This window comes from Chiloscyllium plagiosum, unplaced genomic scaffold (genome assembly GCF_037043375.1).
Source record: "Chiloscyllium plagiosum isolate Xiang-an unplaced genomic scaffold, Cpla_swu_hap1 HiC_scaffold_2, whole genome shotgun sequence".
Lineage (NCBI taxonomy): Eukaryota > Metazoa > Chordata > Chondrichthyes > Orectolobiformes > Hemiscylliidae > Chiloscyllium > Chiloscyllium plagiosum.
In genome coordinates this window covers 87,611,609-87,624,871 of record NW_028270140.1, presented here as the reverse complement: position 1 = coordinate 87,624,871, position 13,263 = coordinate 87,611,609, and the positions used below count along the sequence as shown (strand labels likewise).

The window sequence follows — 13,263 nt, the reverse complement described above, 5'->3', positions numbered from 1 at the left end:
AGTTTGTGTAGTATATAGTATTCGAACAACAGCAGGGTAGAAACTATTGCAAAACCAGCTGGTGCGTGTGTTCAGGCTTCTGTACCTTCTCCCCGATGGTAGAGGTTGTTGAAAAACATTGCCAAGGTGGGATGGATCTTTAAGAATGCTGGCAGCCTTTTCTTGACAGCGGGTCTTGTAGATGGATTCTATAGATGGGAGGTTGGCCTTTGTGATTGTCCAGGCCGCATTCACCACTGTCTGTAACCGTCTCCGATCTTGAATGGTACAGTTGCCATACCAAGCCATACCATCCAGACGGAATGCTTTTGATGGTGCACCTATAAAAATTGAAGTCCCTAATTTCAAAAAGATCAGCATCATCCCTGTTCCTAAGAAAACACATGCAATGTGTATTAATGACTACTGCCCAGTGGCTGTGACTTCCATAATCATGAAATGCTTCGAGAGGCTGGTCATGTCTCACATCAACTCTAACCTCCCAGCCTGTCTTGATCTTCTGCAATTTGCCGACCGAAAAAACAGGTCCACAGCAGATGCTATTTCCCCAGCCCTGCACACATCCCTGGAACATCTGGATAACAAGGACATCTACGTCACCTATGGGCTACTACTCTTCGACTACAGGTTCACCTTCAAAACCTTAATCCCTTCCAGATTAATCTGTAAATTCTGAGGTGCGGGTCTCGGCTCTGCCCTTTGCAACTAGATCCTCAGATTTCTGACCCACAGACCGCAATCTGTGAAGACAGACAACAGCAGCTCCTCCATGATAATCCTTAACACTGGCACCCCGCAAGGATGCATTCTCAGCCCCCTACTGTACTCTGTGTACACCTACGACTGTGTGGCCAAATTCAGTATTAACTCCATCTACAAGTTTGCTGTTACACCATTGTGGTAGGACGGATATCAAACAAGGATAAGTCAGAATACAGGATGTAAATAGAGTGGTAAGTACTGTGGTGCAATGACAACAATCTCTCTCTCAAAGAAACATAAGAACTGATCATTGACTTCAGGTAGAAAGGAGGAGGACACGCTCCCATCTACATCAACGGAGCTGAGATGAAAAGGGTCAAGAACGTCAAGTTCCTAAAAGTGACGATAACTGACAATGTATCCAGGACTTCCCACATAAATGCGATGGTCAAGAAGGCACAGCCACGCCTCTTCTTCCTCAGGCGGCTCAGAAAATTTCGCATGTCTATTAGGACCCTCACTAACATTTATAGAAGCATCACAGAAAGCATTCAATTCAGGTGCGTAGTGACCTGGTATGGCAACTGCTCTGCCCAGGACTGAAAGGAACTACAGAAAGTTGTGTGTGCTGCCCAGGCCATCATTGAAGCCAACCTCCCATCCATGGACTCCATTTATACTTCTTGTTGCCATGGAAAGGCTGCCAACATCATCAAAGACCTGTCCCAGCCTAGTAATCTTCTGCTGTCAGAAGAGACAGAAGCTTGAACACACACACCAACAGATTCAAGAACAGCTTCTTCCCTGCTATTATTAGACTTCTGAATGGACCACTTTAGTTACAGATCTAATGTTGATCTTGCTTTGTATATCACATGTGCTGCCGTGATCTGTATGCCTTGCTCTGTCTAAGCACCCTTTGATCTGTATGTCCTTGTTTGCTATGATCTGTGTGTACTGTTCACAAAACAAACCTTTTCACTGTACTTGGGTAAATGTGACTACTATAAATCAAATCAGATTAAAATTAAATGCAAAAGATAAGGTTAAAGCGTTTGCAGCGATCCTCAGTGGATGATCCATCTCAGCCTCCTCTAATGGTCCCCAACATTACTGACCCAAGTCTTCAGTCAAATAAATTCACTCCACATGGTATTAAGAAATGGGTGGAGACACTGGATAATGCAAAGTCTATGGGCCCTGACAACATTCCAGCAGTAGTACTGAAGACCTGTGCTCCAGAATGTATTGCTCCTCTAGTTAAGCTCCTTATTGCAATGTCAGATTGTGGTGAATTTCATTGCTTACTAGAAACTCTGTGAACTGCCTAGAATCAAACTGCAGTTCGTTTTGTCTAGTAATGTTATCCAGCAAACTTCCTTTTGTAAACCAATGTGTTTGGAATGTCAATGACTGAAGTGATGGTTATGGAATTTATTGCCAAGATTTCTGACTATTTACCATGTAGATCATAAACAACATTAAAAAAAGATTGATTTCTCAGGGTTATTTGCATTTCTCTAAAAAATATCTACTTGCAGTTTTTGCAATAGTTTTGTTGACCAAGTCTCAGTTGTAAACGTGAGGGAAACAGTTTTGTAATTTTTCCCTCAGTGAAGAAACTACACCATTTCTAATAAATCATTGTTTCCATGCCACTGATCATCGGACTGCTTCATGTGATCACAGTTTCATTTCAATAAAACCTGGATGGTCTTCATGGCCAAGATGCAATGTATGTTGCTGTAGTACTCTCAGGATAGCCACTCAAGTTCTGTGTGTAATATAATTATCGGTAAACAATGCAAGTTCATTGCACATTCTGCAGTGTGGGACTAATTTTTTTCACTATTTCATGAGGTCACTTAGTTTTCAAGCATTAGTTTCATTTCTGTAGTACTTTGATGTTGATTCTGCCTTTAATTTCTTGCATGCGCTAGATTTGCTGTTGACTCTAAAATCACCATCACTTATTCTTCAATGTTCCAAGTAATTGAATTATTTATAACACTTTATGTGCTGATAGTATAGTTGAGCAAGTGAGATACTCATTTGCATTAATCTACAGGTGCTCAACCTCTAAGCTCTATGGGTGAAGATGATCTGACCATCTGTAAATTCATAGAGATTGATGACCACCTCTTGTTGTGGTGAACATTATAGTCAGCACATGGTGATTGACGCTGCGATTGAACATACACATATATGTGAAATATTCACAAGCCTAGATGTAGGCTGGAACTTCCACTTTCCCATAAAGCATCTGTGTCAGTTTCCTACAATGGACATGATGCTTAAGTGATCGGTCATTCGCTTCATTCAGTGTGTAGTGAGAGTACATTTAAAATAGCATTTCCTGATACCTCTGTTGTGACATATATTCCTATATGTAAGTTGAAATACTTGGGAACTGGCAGAAATGCGATCTTCTCCTTTAATGCTTCAAATACTGTTTGCTGTGTGTCAATCCAATTATACATTGCTGTGCAGTAACTTTTCCAGAGTCTCCATAGTTTCTGTGTACATAGAAACAAATTTGTAATAAAAGTTGTTATTATCAAGAAAAAATGCCAACTCTTACATGTCTGAGAGAGCTGGAAATGCTTGAATGGCTATGACATTGTTGGCTTTACTCCCACTATTGTCACTCTGTATTGTAGAAAGTCAATGATGAATATTGCAAATGTTCATTTAACCTTGTTGAGTATAGGATTGTGTTGCACAAGTCAAATAAACAGTGCTGATAACTATTGATTGTGTTCAGCTTTGTCACTCTCATTATCAACAACATCATCAAATGGATTGAGCATTCTCTCAAAGTATGACAAGATTGAAGAAGAGATCCTCTGGAATGTGTTAGGTCTGAACTTAGTCCATTTGGTGTTCTGCATTACTGCAACACCTCAATGAGTAACAAAAGCTGAATTCTATTGTCTTTTCCCTGCGAGACTAATGATAGCTTTGTTGACTACCTAAACATTCATGGATAGGTTCCATTAACCATTTTTACATCTGCAAAGATCAAATTCAATATCCCCAGTGATGAGTTGATTCCCTCAATGATACCATGTGCTTCCATGAGGAGCATACCATACCCCTTGATCTTCCCAAATTTGGTAAGCAGGAAATGAATTTGGCCACTGATCACTTCTTTGTGTGCTCTGTTAGGATTTTCAGGCTTGAAGCCAAGCCTATTAAAAAGCCATAAGGCTTCTGCAATTAGTTACACAGAATATGAACCCGGCAGAGGCATTTTGCAGTATATTTGAACTTTGATTCATCCCAAAACTGGAATAATTGAATCATCGTAAGTCTGAAATGTGCAAAAGGTGGGTAAAATACTAATGGGTTTTTTTTGCACAATATAGATACTCTTGCCTCAACATTGATAAGAAATGACACCGAAATGTCTTTACAATGACTCAGAACTTTACCATGTAATGGTACTCCAAATGACAAACTGATGAAGCCCTCTTCTTTGATAACCTGCACAGTTTTACCAAATGATTCTATCTTAAGCACAACTTGCATCCAGCACCAGCTGGACATTATGTTGTGAACAAATGAGCACTGTTCTGACTGAGGCAAGGTTTGAAGGTGCTTGTGTTGGAATGGGCATGTGTTGATGAGACTGCTGAGATTTCTTTGTCCATGACCCTTGCACTTGAACTAGTTGGGAAAGCTGGGTCTCCAACACCAAGTCCCAAGGCTTTGTGTATCCTCTTCAAATCAAAAATGGCCGATCAATTTTGCCTGTCAGGATGATGGATTTTTACAAGGTTGTTCTTGGGAAAACATTCACAAATTGATGGAATTGATGTTGTTTCAATTAATTGGTTTTAAGTTAATTCCTTGATTAATGTATTAAATTCACATGTAGAAGCTAATAGCCGGAATCTTGTTTTTTCCCTTCAGTCATGGGATGTGGGTATTTCTGGCTAGGCCAATATTCATTGTCCATCCTTGTTTACCCTTGGAAAGGTAGTGGTGAGATGCCTGCTTAACCACTGCAGTCTATATCTTGTTTAATGGGCTCACTAATCTCCTGCCATAAATGACAAAAAATTCATCATGTGATCATTATTTTATTTGCTGGTCCAAAGCACTTTTTGGGAGCACATACCACTGTAACAAATGTAGACTTCTTCTGTGAATAATAGTCATAGAGATGTATAGCACAGAAACAGACCCTTCGGTCCAACTCATCCATGCCTACCAGATATCCCACCCAATCTAGTCCCACTTCCAGTACCTGACCCATATCCATCCAAACCCTTCTGATTCATATACCCATCCAGATGTCTTTTAAATGTTGTAATTGTACTTGCCTCCACCACTTCCTCTGGTAGCTCATTCCGTACATGTACCACTCCCTGCATTAAAAAGTTGCCCCTTAGGTCTCTTTCATATCTTTCCCCTCTCACCCTAAACCTATGCCCTCTAGTTCTTGACTCCCCCACCCTGGGGAAAAGACTTTGTCTATTTATCCTATCCATGCCTCTCATGATCTTATAAACCTCTATATAAGGTCACTCCTCAGCCTCCAATGCTCCAGGGAAAACAGCCCCAGCCTATTCAACCTCTCCCTATAGCTCAAATACTTATTGTTGGAACATTTACTAGCCTTTTGCACCAAGATAATATAAATTAACTACCTTCTTCTTGTAGATTCACTGATACATCCAGACTGTCCATCCATTTAGGACGGTACAGTGGCTCAGTGGTTAGCACTGCTGCCGCACAGCACCAGGGTCCTAGTATTGATTCCAGCCTCAGGCGACTGTCTGTGTGGAGTTTGCACATTCTCCCCATGTCTGCGTGGGTTTCCTCTGGGTGCTCTGGTTTCCTCTCACAGTCCAAAGATCTCCAAGTCAGGTGAATTGGCCATGCTAAATTGCCCGTAGTGTTTGGTGCATTAGTCAGAGGGGAAATGAGTCTGGGTGGGTTACACTTTGGAGAGTCGGTGTGGACTGGTTGGGCCGAAGAGCCTGTTTCCACACTGTAGGGAATCTAATCTAATCATGTAGCTAGAAAGTAGGTCTTAAATGGAGCAATCCATCCACCCCTTGGCATGGGTGGACCTTCTGGTGAAGAAAGAAAAAGACAAGAAATCGGTAAATTTAACTTTTTTCCATCATCCTTGTTGCATTTGTTGTATATTTTATATATCACAGAGAAATGTAGAGGTGATACTAGTTGTTATTTGTGGAATAGGTTTTACTTCCAACACTTTCAAATGCCTACTGCATGCTTCGGCTCTGGCTTCTAACTCCTTCTACAGCGTGTTTACTTTTCCCTGTGTCCATACCCAGGCTTAATAAATCAAACACTACTTGCAAACAAATTGTCGTGATCAAACACAGAATAGTTGAACACTGCAAAGGGGATGAGATAGCAGTTGTGGTGTACATTGACATCAAGCAAAATTCATATTGCGTATTGTCTAATATGCATTCCCACTACCAGCAATTTCAATTCGTCCATCTCTTCGGAAGGTTTTCTTTGACCTAGAATGATAGTTTAGACTACGAGGAATGAAATGTTTAAAGTAGCATGCTATATATAGACAAAATTCACAATTAAAAATATTTGCAAATGTATTCAGCAATTCACAATCTATTCTGGCCTTTGTCATTCGTCAGCTAAAAGGCCACGTCGATCAGTTAATAATTTATATTCCACTTGCCATTTCTGGATTTCTTCTAGTTTTTGTAGAACTAATATTATGTTACAATCTTATGGGCAAAGAAATTATTTTCCTTTTGTTTAATCCTATGGCAATCTAATGTGCTATTGTTAAACAGAAAAATTGACAATTATTCCTTACTTTGGAGAGCTGTACATACAAAATGTTTCAGAAGGAATTGCTGACAACTTTGACTTTTATAGTTCTACATATTCTGCACTTTCACAACTTGACGTGTGAAGTTTCTGACACACTAAATTGATTTAAAACAATTCTTAATAGTTTGGCCTTTAAAAACTCGCTAAAGCAGATGGGAGTACCTTCACTATCTACTGTTATTATACACAGAGGATATAAGCTGTCACTGAGAATCATAGGGATAATCTGTTACTCTCTTGGAACTGCCACTTGTAGAGACTAAGAATGCTTCCCAATCAGGTTACTTGTATGGAGAAAAATAGTCTAAATTCAATGATTTTAAAACTGGGATCATATGGTACAGAAGGAGGCCATTTGTGTTTGTGTCAGCTTTTTGAAATAGCTATCTGATTAAGCTCACTTCCTTAATCTATCCCCATAGTAATGCAAGTATGTTGTTTCGAAGTAGGCATCCAAGTTCCTTTTGAAGTTTCTACTGATCAATTCTCACCAGCCTTGTAGGTAGTACCAAGCATAAACTTGACATTTAATACGTGCGACAACATAGACCTTGTGACCGGCACAAGAAATACTGAGGCGATATACAGCCTTCTCCAGGAAAGTCCTGTCTCCAATCCAAGCTTTCAGTCCACGATCAGAATGTGTCAACAATGGATATTGGCAGCACACCAATATGCAAAAATTGCCAAAACAGTTGTAGCCTTTGGCAGGCTTTGAATATTTGGTCAAAATTGGCATTAATGTCGAGAGCTGTCAACCTCACCTCACCTCCAGAATTCAGCTTCTTTTGTTCACTTTTGAATCAGAGCTGTAATAAGGCAGGAGTTGAATATTCCTGGTGGACCCCAAACAAGGTGTCAGCAAGAAGGTTATTGCTGAGGGAATGTTGTGTGATAGCACAGTTTGTGATGCCTTCCAGCATTTTACTGAAAATCAAGAGTAGATCAGGGCGTAATTGGCCTTGCCACCCTCAGTGCTTCCTCCAAATGGTGTTCAACATGGAGGAGTATTGATTCATCATGTGATGAGGGGCAGAGTCATTCATGGTAAGCAGGAGGTTTCCTTGCCTGCATTTGACATGATGCAATGCGACTTCATGGGGTCTGGAGTAAACTTTGATGGTTTCCAGGCAAATATCACCCAACCACTGCATCACCACATCTGGTGTTCTTATCCTGTTGATGTGACAGGATATAACCAGGGATTATTGTGAGATTGGCTGGGATGTTACCTGCATGGTATAATTCTGAGAGTATGATTAGTCTAACTAGTCTGTGAGACAGCTCTCTCAGTTTTGGCACTAGCCCCCAGATGTTAATCAAGAGGATTTTGCAATGTTGATAGGGCTGAGTTTCCAGTGTGTTGTTCAATGTCATGTGGTCCATTTAGTTTTGTTTCTTTTTTGAGGCTTTTTAGCTGTTTGATACTACCAAATGGCTTCTAGACAATTTTAGGAAGTATTTAAGAACCAACCACATTACCGTGAATTTGGTATCACCTGTTGATAAGTCAGGGCAAAAATGGCAGATTTTGTTCCTTAAAGGCATTAGTGAATGAGATGGATATTTACAACATAGATTTCATGGTCATTAGATTTTTAATTCCAGAGTTTTAAAATTCAAATTCCACTGAATGTCCTGCTGACATTCAAATTTGTGTCCACAAAATATTATCGAAATCTCTTTTTTAACTAATCCAGTTAAAATAACATTATGTCACCACCTCCTCAAAGTATCAATTTGGATTCCAAATTGCCTTATAAGACAGAAAACAGACAGTAGAGATAAGGAAGTTCTTTGGACGAGAGAGGGATTATGGAGGGGTGGTGGTCCCTATTGGTTGGTATTAAGACCTTTTCTCTTCTTGCTGCATACTGACAACTTAGAAGTTGGTGTATGAGACACAATTTTAAAATTTACAAAAAAATACAAAACTTAATGATGTAAGTACTCAAAAAAGATGTTGACAGGTTGAAGGAATGGGCGGGGATGTCACTGGTGAAATTCATTTAAGAGAAATGTAGAACGATTCAATTTGTTTGGAAGAATTGGAGAATTGAAAGAAAACAAAGGGTCTAATTCTAAATTGGTTGCCCCATCAGAGAGACATTGGTAAATATATACATACGTCATTGAAGGTGGTAGGACTGGTTTGTAGAGCTATTTCTATTGGCTTCAGCATCCCTGGGTTTACTAGTAGGTGTATAGAACTAAAAAAATTAAGAGGCTAAATCTGTATACTCATTGTGCCTCAACTTGAATTTTGTATCCAGTTCTGGGCACCATGCCTTTGGTACAGATGTGAAGGTGTTAGATTGAGTGCAAAAAAAGATTCACAAGAGTCTACCAGGATGAGGAACTTCAGCTAGATCGATAAATTGGAGAGGTTAGGATTGTTTTCCTTGGGAGAAGAGAAAGTTAAAGAGTGATTTGATAAAGGTATTCAAAATCATAAGGTCTCTGGAGAAAATAACGTGGGAATATCCATTCTGATTGCAAGAGCAAGAAGACACAGATGTAAGAATTGTAATGAAGGCAGGTTCAGTTGAGACATTCATGAAGAAATTGGATTGTTATCCAAAAAGAGGATCTTCAAGGCTATATAGAGAAGGTGGGAGAGTGGGCCTGGGAGAAGCTTTCCTGTGGGGAGCCAGTGCAGACACAATGTATTGAATGGCCGAGTTGTGTGCTGAAACAATTCTCTGAGGCTGTGATTCTGACTGTCAGCACACTATGGTTTTACACTGAAACATCTCCCAAGACCTCTCCAGGTTTTGTGATTCAGTCACCTGGGACCTGGAAGTAGTCTCACAAGTTAGTCAAGCCACAGTAGTGACCTTTGACGGAGTGACCTTTGACTAAAGGCCACAAGCAACACATGAGTATCACTAAGTCAAAGAGTTGGAATAAATAAGTCAAATAGCAATTAAATTATGTACAAGCAGGCAATTAAGCATATCAATATACTTCCCACATTTACTGGCGCGTTTCCTATTTTGGTACTTTTCCACCCAATGACTTAATCACTTCATTTTGCCACTGTTGGAAACCCTTGGGAGCCTGCCACATTACCTCCCACACAATTCCCCCTGTCCACCCACCACCCTGTCACTACAGTGGGCTCCCAAAGTTGCAGCCTCACATCTCTGCCCCCTTCAACAGTTCGTCTTTGATCGCCTGAAATCGGCTACTATACTTTTCAATGTTCATTATATTTTCAGATTTTGTGTCATCTGCAAATTTTGAAACTAAGACCTTCATAACTGTGTCCAGCTCATTAATATAAATTGAAAAGATTAGTGGTTCAAATACTGACCCCCAGGGGACACCATCTGGAAAGCAATCATTTAACATTGCTCTGCTTCCTGTCTCTTAGCTAACTTTGTATTAATGCTGTCACTGCTCCTTTAAACCTATGATCTTCAATTTTATGAACAAATCTATTATGTGCAATTTATCAAAAAGTGTTTTAAAGTGCGTATGCACACGCTCAACTGCATTACCTTAATCAACCCTCTGTTATTTCATTGAAGAATTCTATCAAATTTGTCAGCCATGATTTGCCTATAATATATCTGTTATAATTAATTAGCCCCCATGTTTAGTCATGTGAAAATTAATTTTGTTCCAGATTATGGTCACTAAATCTTTTCTAATGGTTGAAGTGTCATTAAATATCAGGTTCAAGCTTCACATCAACTAATTATAAACCTCAGCAGCTGTCACATTATCTATTGCAATGTTCTTCAATCTGAGAATCTCCAATCCTGTTACTGTCCCGCATTACTATTTCCTCGACTGAATAGAGTCATTCTGATGGTAATTGATCAGCATGATCACAGAATATCTTCTGTATGACATATTTTCAGGGGTAGCATTGTAGTAATGTCACTGAGCTAGTAATCCAGGACCCCAGGCTAATGTTTTGGTGTAACAGGTTCAAATCCCAGTATGATAGATGGTGAAATTTGAAGTCAACAAAAGAATTGGGAATTTAAAGCTGGTCTAATGGTGACCATGTAATCATTCTTATTAAAAATCCTTTCTCATTCACTAAGTTCTTCCTGGGAAGGAAATCTGCCATTCTTGTCTGGCCTAAATGTGATTCCAATCCATACAGCAATGTCGTTGACTCTTAACTAGCAATTAGGGATGAGCAGTAAATGTTACCTTGCCAGCAACACCTTCATTCCAGAAACAAAAAAAAACTTGGTAAACTTTTTCAGTGTGCTGCATGCAAAAAAAAATTTCAGTGGAAGAAAAGCTGTTAAATATGATTATTTAATATTATCACTAGAGACATGAACACCTAACCATTCTTTTGCATTTTCTGACAACCAGAATCTGTCCAACAAATTATGAATTAGGAGCAGAAATCAGTCCTGACTGTCCTATGTATTTTATATATCGGAGCTATGCAGAGATTATACAAGTCTCTACACATGCAACATTTTTCAGTGTTTTAAAATGTCTAGTTATACTTCAGATTTGACTTGTAGCTTTTTCTACAGCTTTAGTTTTCTCTAATTCAGCACCCAGGCTTAACCAGTTGAGTACAATGAGTGTTAATTGTGAACAAACCTACAGAAACAAACACAGAACAATTAGTCACTATACTGACAGCCTATCTCCCAATGTCTATCTTTATTTTTAATCTATCTTCATTTTTGTGTTCACAGCAGAAGGGAAGATTGCATTTAGACAGTCAATTGAGGACTTGGAGGCTTGACTGTTGAGGATCTGGATTGCAATCCCTTTTTCTACTCCAGATCAAATTAAAAGTTGACCACATATCTTTTCAGCTCATCAGTTGTACATTTGGACCAGCTGCAGCAGAAGGAAGATCTGTATTTAAGGTAAGTTGGATGGTGATATCGTGATATGGTGATGGTGATGGTGATATCGATATCGATATCAAGTCCAGGGGGAGTGAGTTAGAGGGTGAAGACAGGGAGGAACTTTGCACACTGAGATGATGGAGAGCTGCTTTCCAGCTACCCTGTGTCTTCTCTCAGGACAGCCACAAGTTACAATCCCTATCTGTCCACCATTGATGCTAACCACTTCAGCAGGCATGTCTGAGGAGGATGCCCCTGTATCAGTGCAGCTGACTTTGAGTAGGTGGGAGCCTGCAAGGACTTAGAAATCTCAGGCCACCTACCATAGGCTCTTCAAGGTAATGGGCAACACAGTTAGCAGACTGCCTCAGCAACTGATATCAGGGTCACACCGAGGCATAGTGACTGTCAGAAAAAACTATGGCACAGACAATTTTACACACATTTCCCACTTGTATATTGACCCACAGTGTATTTTATCTTTAATGAAGTAATTTGTAATTATTCAAACCTTCTGGGGACTTTCAGAGGATGAGAACTAAAGTTATTGGTGTGTCTTGCGATTGGGTCAATTTGAGACTTCCTGATGAGACAGGGATGTAACCATTATTGTTGAAGAGTGTGTGTTCCCTTTCTGTGCAATGATTGTTGAATGTTCATAAGAGTTTCCACCTTTGCTCAGTCTATGTAATGTTGTAGTTATTCCAATATAGTAATATGACATCTAACTTGCACTCAAAAGGAAACTGGCTCACATTCCTTTCAATGAGTATAGTCAGACAGGTGGATTTGCATTCGAAGGACTTTAAAATTTGAGCTGGATCAGAATGACTGATCATGGTGCAACGTGTATGTCCAAGTGCATCAAAGATGTCCTTGATAGCATGACTCGAGTGATAAAGCTCCTATTACCATTGTATTCTAGTTTATAGAGGACCCAGATTTAAAGGTTTCTATATAAGGGAGGTCAGCAGGGCTAGATTTGCATCCCAGAAAGACAATGGAATTCTGACAATGGTGAGAGAGTTGCTACATCATTGAGGTTGGCCCTGATATTCTGCACAGATTGTTTCAAGGCCCTTGCTCCTGATAAGAGATTACTTTTATGCATGACTTCTTCCTCATGTTCGGACAATCAATCCTCATCTGAGGAGGATGATCTTCCTTGTACTCATCCTGTTGCAACATGTGTATATGTTGTTTACTCAGGTTGTGCAATATACAGGAGACTATAACTATAACTATGCTTCGCTCTGTAGTGCATACTGCAGAATTCCTCTAGGCCATTGATTACCAGCATCATCTTCACTGATGCCTTCCCTGGATGGCTGCATCTGGACCAGACTGTCCCTTTGGAGTTCCTTGCTTTTTTTTATTGGGTCTCTGTTATTGGATGGAATGAGTTCTCCTTCTTTACGTCTTCTCCTCCTGCTTCTAAGTAGGGTGTGTAACAGGTGAATAAAGCCGATGGGTATTGTAGGAATTGCACTATGTTAAGAGGCAGGCAATGAGATGAGAACAGGTACCTTCCACTTTCCTCCTGGTTAATGTTATATTTACCCTAGTACTCTTGACTCACCCAACATAACCTTGAATTTCCTGTATCTCAGTTGCCTAGAGTAGGCCATCTCCCTGTCATTACTTGCACCATCTCTGCCTATCCATCTCCACCTATCAAGGTGCCCACTTCAATCTTAAGCCGTCTCGTCTGCAACTTTACTGTTTTTGGCCAAATGTAGTTCTGAACTTATAAACATAGGCCACTCGGCCCCTCCAGCATATCCTGCCATTCAGGTAAATCATGGCTGATCTGATTCCCACATTCCCACCTACCCTGGGAACTTTTCAGCTCCTTGTTTATCAAGAAACTATTCACCAA

General features: G+C 39.9%; 1 long non-coding RNA gene across 2 annotated transcripts in view; it reads left to right on the top strand.

The window, feature by feature from the left end:
- The window catches only part of LOC122560605 (uncharacterized), a 164,155-nt gene that overhangs the window by 96,667 nt on the left and 54,225 nt on the right, over positions 1-13,263 (top strand). For both annotated transcript variants that reach the window (XR_006314775.2, XR_006314777.2), the window contains exon 2: positions 11,226-11,402. This is a non-coding gene — a long non-coding RNA (uncharacterized LOC122560605). The remainder of the gene's footprint in view (positions 1-11,225; positions 11,403-13,263) is intronic.